We start from the raw sequence: 6233 nt of genomic DNA on the forward strand, positions 1-6233 counted from the left end.
CAAAGAAGGGGAAAAAAACCCAGAAATCACTGAAACTGAGACAGAAAAACAATAGAGCCAATGGCACCAAAGTCTGGCTCTTTGAAAATAAATAAATAAAATTGAGAAAACTTTATCAAGACAGACAATAATCTCAAGAGAGAAGACACAAATTATTAATATCAGGAATAAAACACGGGACATCACAACAGATCCTGTAGCCATTGAAAGGATAAGAGAATATTACAAAAAACTTTACACTCAGACATTTGACAACTAGTAAGAAAGGGACCAATTCCTCAATAATCACAGACTACTGAACCTCAAACACAGGCAAATAGACAATCAGCATAGCCCCATAACAGTTAAATAAATCAATTTGTAATTATAATACTCTCACCAAACCTCAAGCCCAAGTGGCTTCACTGTAGACATCTACCAAACACTTAAATAAGAATTTACAGCAAACTTACTCAATCTTTCCCAGTAAACAAATAGGAGGAAAGTCTTAACAGCCCACTTGTAGAAAACAAGTTTGGTATAACTTGATATCAAAACCAGACAAAGACAGTACAAAAAAAGAAACCAACTGACCAGTATCTCTCCTGAAATAAGATACAAAAATTATCCCCAACCTATTAGAAAATCAAATCCAACAATGTTCAAAAATAATATGCACCATGACCAAGTGGGGTTTTTCCAGGTATGGGAAGCTCATTCAACATTTAGAAATCCATCAATATAATTCACCATATCATTAGATTATAAAGAAAAATCACATCATATCAATTGACATACACAAAATATTTGATAAAATCTAATATCCATTCATAATTTTAAAAAAAAACTCTCATTAAGTTAGGAATTGAGAAGTATTGCAGTTTGGTAAAAAGCAACTAAATCTACCTACAGCTAACATTATACTTAACTAAATACTGCATATTAGTTCCTAATATCAGGTACAAGACATGGAGGTCCACTTTCACCATTCTTGATTCAACACAGTATTGAACATTTTGACCACCACCAGAGCAAGAAAAAATAAAATAAAATGGATACATACAGGAAAAGAAGAAATAAAATAACATCAATGTGCACATGATATAATTGATAATTAATGAACCCAGAAATAGCCCTACATAGACATAGCATATTGATAAGTATATTTTGCATGGAGGTGCAAACCAATACAATGAAGGAAAGATAGCCATTCAACAAATGGTGCACGAACAATTGGATGTCCAAGAGCAAAAAAACAAAACAAAACGAAAGGTCGACTTTATACAATTAACTCAAAGTGGGTCACAGACTTAAATGTACATGTAAAATAATTAAAAAAGCATTAGGGAAAAAGTAGGAAAAAAAATCTGTGGGACTTGAAGTAGGCCCTGAGTTCTCAGACTTAGCACCAAAACACAAGCATGTCCGTAAAAAGAAAAATTGATGAATTAATTTCAACAAAATCAGAGACTTTTGCTCTGCAAAAGATCTTATTAAGAGGATAAAAGGACAGACTATAGACTGGGAGATGATATTTTCAGACCACATATCTAAAAAGGACAAGTACCTAGAATATATAAAGAACTCTCAGAAACAAACAATCCAATTAGGAAATAAGAAAAGATACCAATAGTCGTTTTACTAAAGAGGATAAGCAGATGGCAACTGACTACAGAAAAGGATTCATTATCTATTAAGAAAACGCATATTAAAACCACAATGAGATATCACTGCACGATACACCTATCAGAAGGGTTTACAAAAACAGTGACAACATCGAACACTGGCGAGGGTGGAGCGGCATGGATCCCTCACACGTTCTGGTAGGAATGGAACATGGTAGAGTCACTCTGGAAAACGGTTTGGCAGTTTCTCAATAAAACTACTCAGGTAACTAGGGTAAGATTCCAGTTACACTTTAGGGGCATTGGTCCCAGGAAAATAAAACTACGTTTAAAAAAGCATACACAAATGTTTATATCAGCTTTGTTCATAATATCCCCAAACTGGAAACAACCCAAATGTCCTTCAGTGAGTAAAATAGTTAAACAAAACTCATGTACGCATATCATGGAACAGTCTTCAGCAATAAAAAGAAATGAACCATCGATACACACAACAACTTGAATGACTCTCCAGAAAATTATGCTGAGTGAAAAAAAAGCCAATTCCAAAGGTTACACACTGCCTGACACCACTTGCACATAATGTACTCGAAATGAAACACAGATTAGCAGTTTCCAGGGGTTAAATATGGGAGAGGGCTGGGGGAGAGACCACTTCTCCCCTGTTAAGTGTCTCCTCTGTCTGTAAAATTACAGCACAAGGTGCCCTTGTGATGTCAGTGGTCTAGATCTTGACTGTGCTGGTGGATACACAGACCTACACGTGTGACAAAATGTCATGGAACTAAACACACACATACAGAAAGAGGACAGGTAAAAGTGGGGAAAATCTGAACAAGGTCAGTGGTTCATGTTAAAGTCAGTTCACTGCTCGTGATATTGTATTATGGTTTTGTCAATGTTTTGGCTGAAGGAATCTATGTAAAGGGTATATGAAATCTCTGTATTATTGATCACATGTGCATGTAAATCTACGATTATCTCAAAATAAAAAGCTTAATTGAAAAGCAGTTTTCAGGGGGATCTGGATGGCTCAGTTGGTTAACGATCTGACTCTTGATTTTCTGCTCAGGTCGTGATCTCACAGTTTGTGGGATTGAGCCCTACATCAGGTTTTGCACTGACATGGAACCTGCTTAAGATTCTCTCTCTCCCTTTCTCACTGCCCCTCCCCTGCTTTCTCTCTCTCTCTCTCTCTCTCTCAAAATAAATAAACTTAAAAAAATAAAAAATTTTTAAACTATTTTTCGAGATGGGGCTCCTGGGTGGCTCAGTCAGTTAAACGTCTGACTTTGGCTCAGGTCATGATCTCGCAGTTCATGGTTTCGAGCGCCGCGTTGAGATCTGTGCTGACAGCTCGGAGCCTGGAGCCTGCTTCAGATTCTGGGTCTCCCTCTCTCTCTCTGTCCCTCCCCTACTTGTGCGCTCTCTCTCTCTCTCTCTCTCAAAAAATGAATAAATGTAAAAATATATATATGTTTGGAAATAGATTCAAAAATCCCAAATAGAAGCAAACAACATTCATGAATGAACACATTACATTTCTGACAGCTATGTGAATCTGACCACTGCTGTGCCGCTGTCTCCATCCCGGGTAATTTGCACTTGGCCACATGACAACTTGGGTTGAAGATATGCTCATGGTTTGCACAAATGACTGTATTATGTCTCATTAAAGATCATAAACACCAATCAACCTAATCACAAAAGTGTTGTTTCAGTGTTCATATGGCTATTTAATCTGGAGGATGGTGACAGAGATGAATAACTTTATTATGTTAATCATCGCATTGGCTACTATGGAGAAGAGGCATATATCCCTTATGTTGTTTTGAGTGAGTCACATGGGAAATTTCATTTCTGAGATTTCTTTTAAAAGTGGGGGGTGATGGGGGAGGGAGGGAGGAAGGAAGGGAGGGAGGGAGGGAGGAAGGGAGGAAGGAAGGAGGGAAGGAAGGAGGGAAGGAAGGATGGAAGGAAGGGAGGAAAGAAGGAAGACAGGGAGGAGGGAGGAAGGAAGAAAGGAAGGAAGAAGGGAGGAAGGAAGGAGGGAAGGAAGGGAGGAGGGAAGGAAGGAAGGGAGAAAGGAAGGGAGGAGAGAAGGAAGGAACGAGGGAAGGAAGGAGGGAAGGGAGGAAGGGAGGAGGGAAGGAAGGAGGGAAGGAAGGAGGGAAGGGAGGAAGCGAGGGAGGGAGGAAGGAAGGAAGGAAGGGAGAAAGGAAGGGAGGAAGGAGGGAAGGAAGGAGGGAAGGAAGGAGGGAAGGGAGGAGGGAAGGGAGGAGGGAAAGAATGAGGGAGGAAGGAAGGAAGGAGGGAAGGGAGGAGGGAAGGAATGAGGAAGGAAGGAAGGAGGGAGGAAAGGAGGAAGGAAAAAGACCTTACACAATCTAACATCACACCTCAAGGGACTGGCAAAGGAAGAACAGACTGAGGCCAACGCTGGCAGAAGGAAAGACGTAGTGAAGATCAGAGCCGAAATATATGAAATAGAGGAACGAAAAATGGAAACGATCAACAAAACAGAATCGTTCCCTCGAAAAGACAAATAAAATGGACAAACCTTTAGCTGTACTTACCAAGAACAGGAAGGAGGGAGGACTTGTGTAAATTGAACTATAAATGAAAAAGGAGACATGACGACTGATGCCACCAATGCAAAGGACCCTAAAAGACGACTCTGAACAGTTACATGCCAAGACAATGGACAACCTAGAAGAAATGGATACATTCCTAGAAACACACAGCCTACCAAGGCTGAACCATGAAGAAATAGAAAATCTGAAGAGACCAATAAAAAGGAAGGAGATTGAGTCAGTCATCAAAAGCTTCCCAACAAACAAAAGTCCAGGATCAGATGGCTTCACAGTAAATCCTACCCAACATTTAAAGAATTCACACCAATTCTTCTGAAACTCTTCCCAAAAACATTGAAAAGGAGGGAATACTTCCATACTAGTTCACAAGCCTACTATTACCCTTAGAGATAAGGAGACTATTGGGGTGGCGGGGGCGGGTGGTGGAACAACCACAGGCCGACGTCGGTAGGTGCAAAAATATTTAACAGAATACGAGCAAACCAAATTCAACAGCACAGTTAAAGGATCTCACACCACGATCAAGTGGGATTCATCCCTGGGTTGTGAGGATGGTTCAACGTCTGTGTATCAATAAATGTGATCAACACATCAAGAGAATGAAAGACATAAGAATATGGTTATGCCAATCCATGCAGAAAAAGCATTTAACAAAACTCAACATCCTTTCCTGATTTAAAAAAAAAAAAAGTCCGGGGCGCCTGGGTGGCTCAGTCGGTTAAGCGTCTGACTTTGGCTCAGGTCATGATCTCCCGGTCCGTGAGTTCGAGCCCTGCGTCGGGCTCTGTGCTGATGGCTCAGAGCCTGGAGCCTGTTTCAGATTCTGTGTCTCCCTCTCTCTCTGACCCTCCCCCGTTCATGCTCTGTCTCTCTCTGTCTCAAAAATAAATAAACGTTTAAAAAAAATTTTTTTTAAAAAGAAGTCCTCAACAAATTAGGTGTAGAAAAAAATCAGACCTCAACACGGTGAGAGTATGCGTGCAAGGGGCCATCAGGAGTGGTCATTATAGTGATCTACCACCCAGTGTTGAAAAACTGGTACAATAATATTACCTAATATTTACTGAATGATGTGTTGGGTCTCTGCTAAGCTCTACACTCAATCTCATCTAAATATCAGAGCAACCTACTGGGGAGTTCATTTGAAAGATAAGAAAGTGAGTTTAGAGATGCCTGGTACTCGAACCAAGGTCGGTGTGACACAGTCTGTGTTTGTAAATACCATGTTACGCTGCCTCCTTCCGTATCGTGCCTCTAAATGAGGTCCTCAAAGCTATTCTTGGGTTCTGAGTCATTTTATTTAAAGGATATTTATTTTCCATCATCCAGATACAAGAAAAAAGTGTTTTTCCGTACTATACTTCTGTAGGAAGTATCGACAAAACCACTAGTTATTTTCATGACTAGCTTTACCTGATCAGTACACATTCATCAGAACCAAATTTTAGAGCCATCAAATGAATGGTCAAGGTCGAGTAAGAAAGCTGAGTTTGGACCCCAGTTCTGTCACGAAGCAGGTGTGTGAATCCTGGGGTATGGCTCATTTCTTCTCTGTGTCCCAACAGTTTTTCACTTGTAAAATAGAGACAGTAACCTTGTCACGGTATTATCGTGAGGATTGAATGTGGCTCTGGAAAACACACACACACACACACACACACACACACACCCACACACTTTGTTAATCATAAAATGCTGTAAAAATACAATACATTAAATTGATAGAAAAGAATCTGGACTATATTTGTGCATAACTACGCCTCTTTTGTTAAAATCTCTTTCAGGCTGTTGCAATGACCCAATAGAATTATAGATTAATTTGGCTGGAATGAGTTTTCTACCTCCTAGCTAGAATAATCATAATAAATATTTAATGTGGCATCTTCATAACAATTTTTTTTAATTCACCTTTATTCCCCTTGGTTCTTTACACATTTTTCTCCTCACAGCTCCTGGAGAGTTCACCATTTCTTTCCTTGGTCAGACCTGGCGTGGGAGGGAGCCCTATCTCCCTACTCCCTTGCTCAGACCATCA

General features: G+C 39.9%; 1 long non-coding RNA gene across 1 annotated transcript; it reads left to right on the forward strand.

Moving 5' to 3' along the window:
* The first annotated feature begins 2354 nt into the window (after positions 1-2354).
* On the forward strand, positions 2355-4916 carry LOC144616839 (uncharacterized). Its single transcript, XR_013556584.2, has 3 exons — positions 2355-2443; positions 3326-3439; positions 4010-4916. It is a non-coding gene; the product is annotated as an uncharacterized LOC144616839 (long non-coding RNA).
* Positions 4917-6233: the final 1317 nt, after the last annotated feature.

This window comes from Panthera onca, chromosome B4 (genome assembly GCF_046562875.1).
Source record: "Panthera onca isolate mPanOnc1 chromosome B4, mPanOnc1 haplotype 2, whole genome shotgun sequence".
Taxonomy (NCBI): Eukaryota; Metazoa; Chordata; class Mammalia; order Carnivora; family Felidae; genus Panthera; species Panthera onca.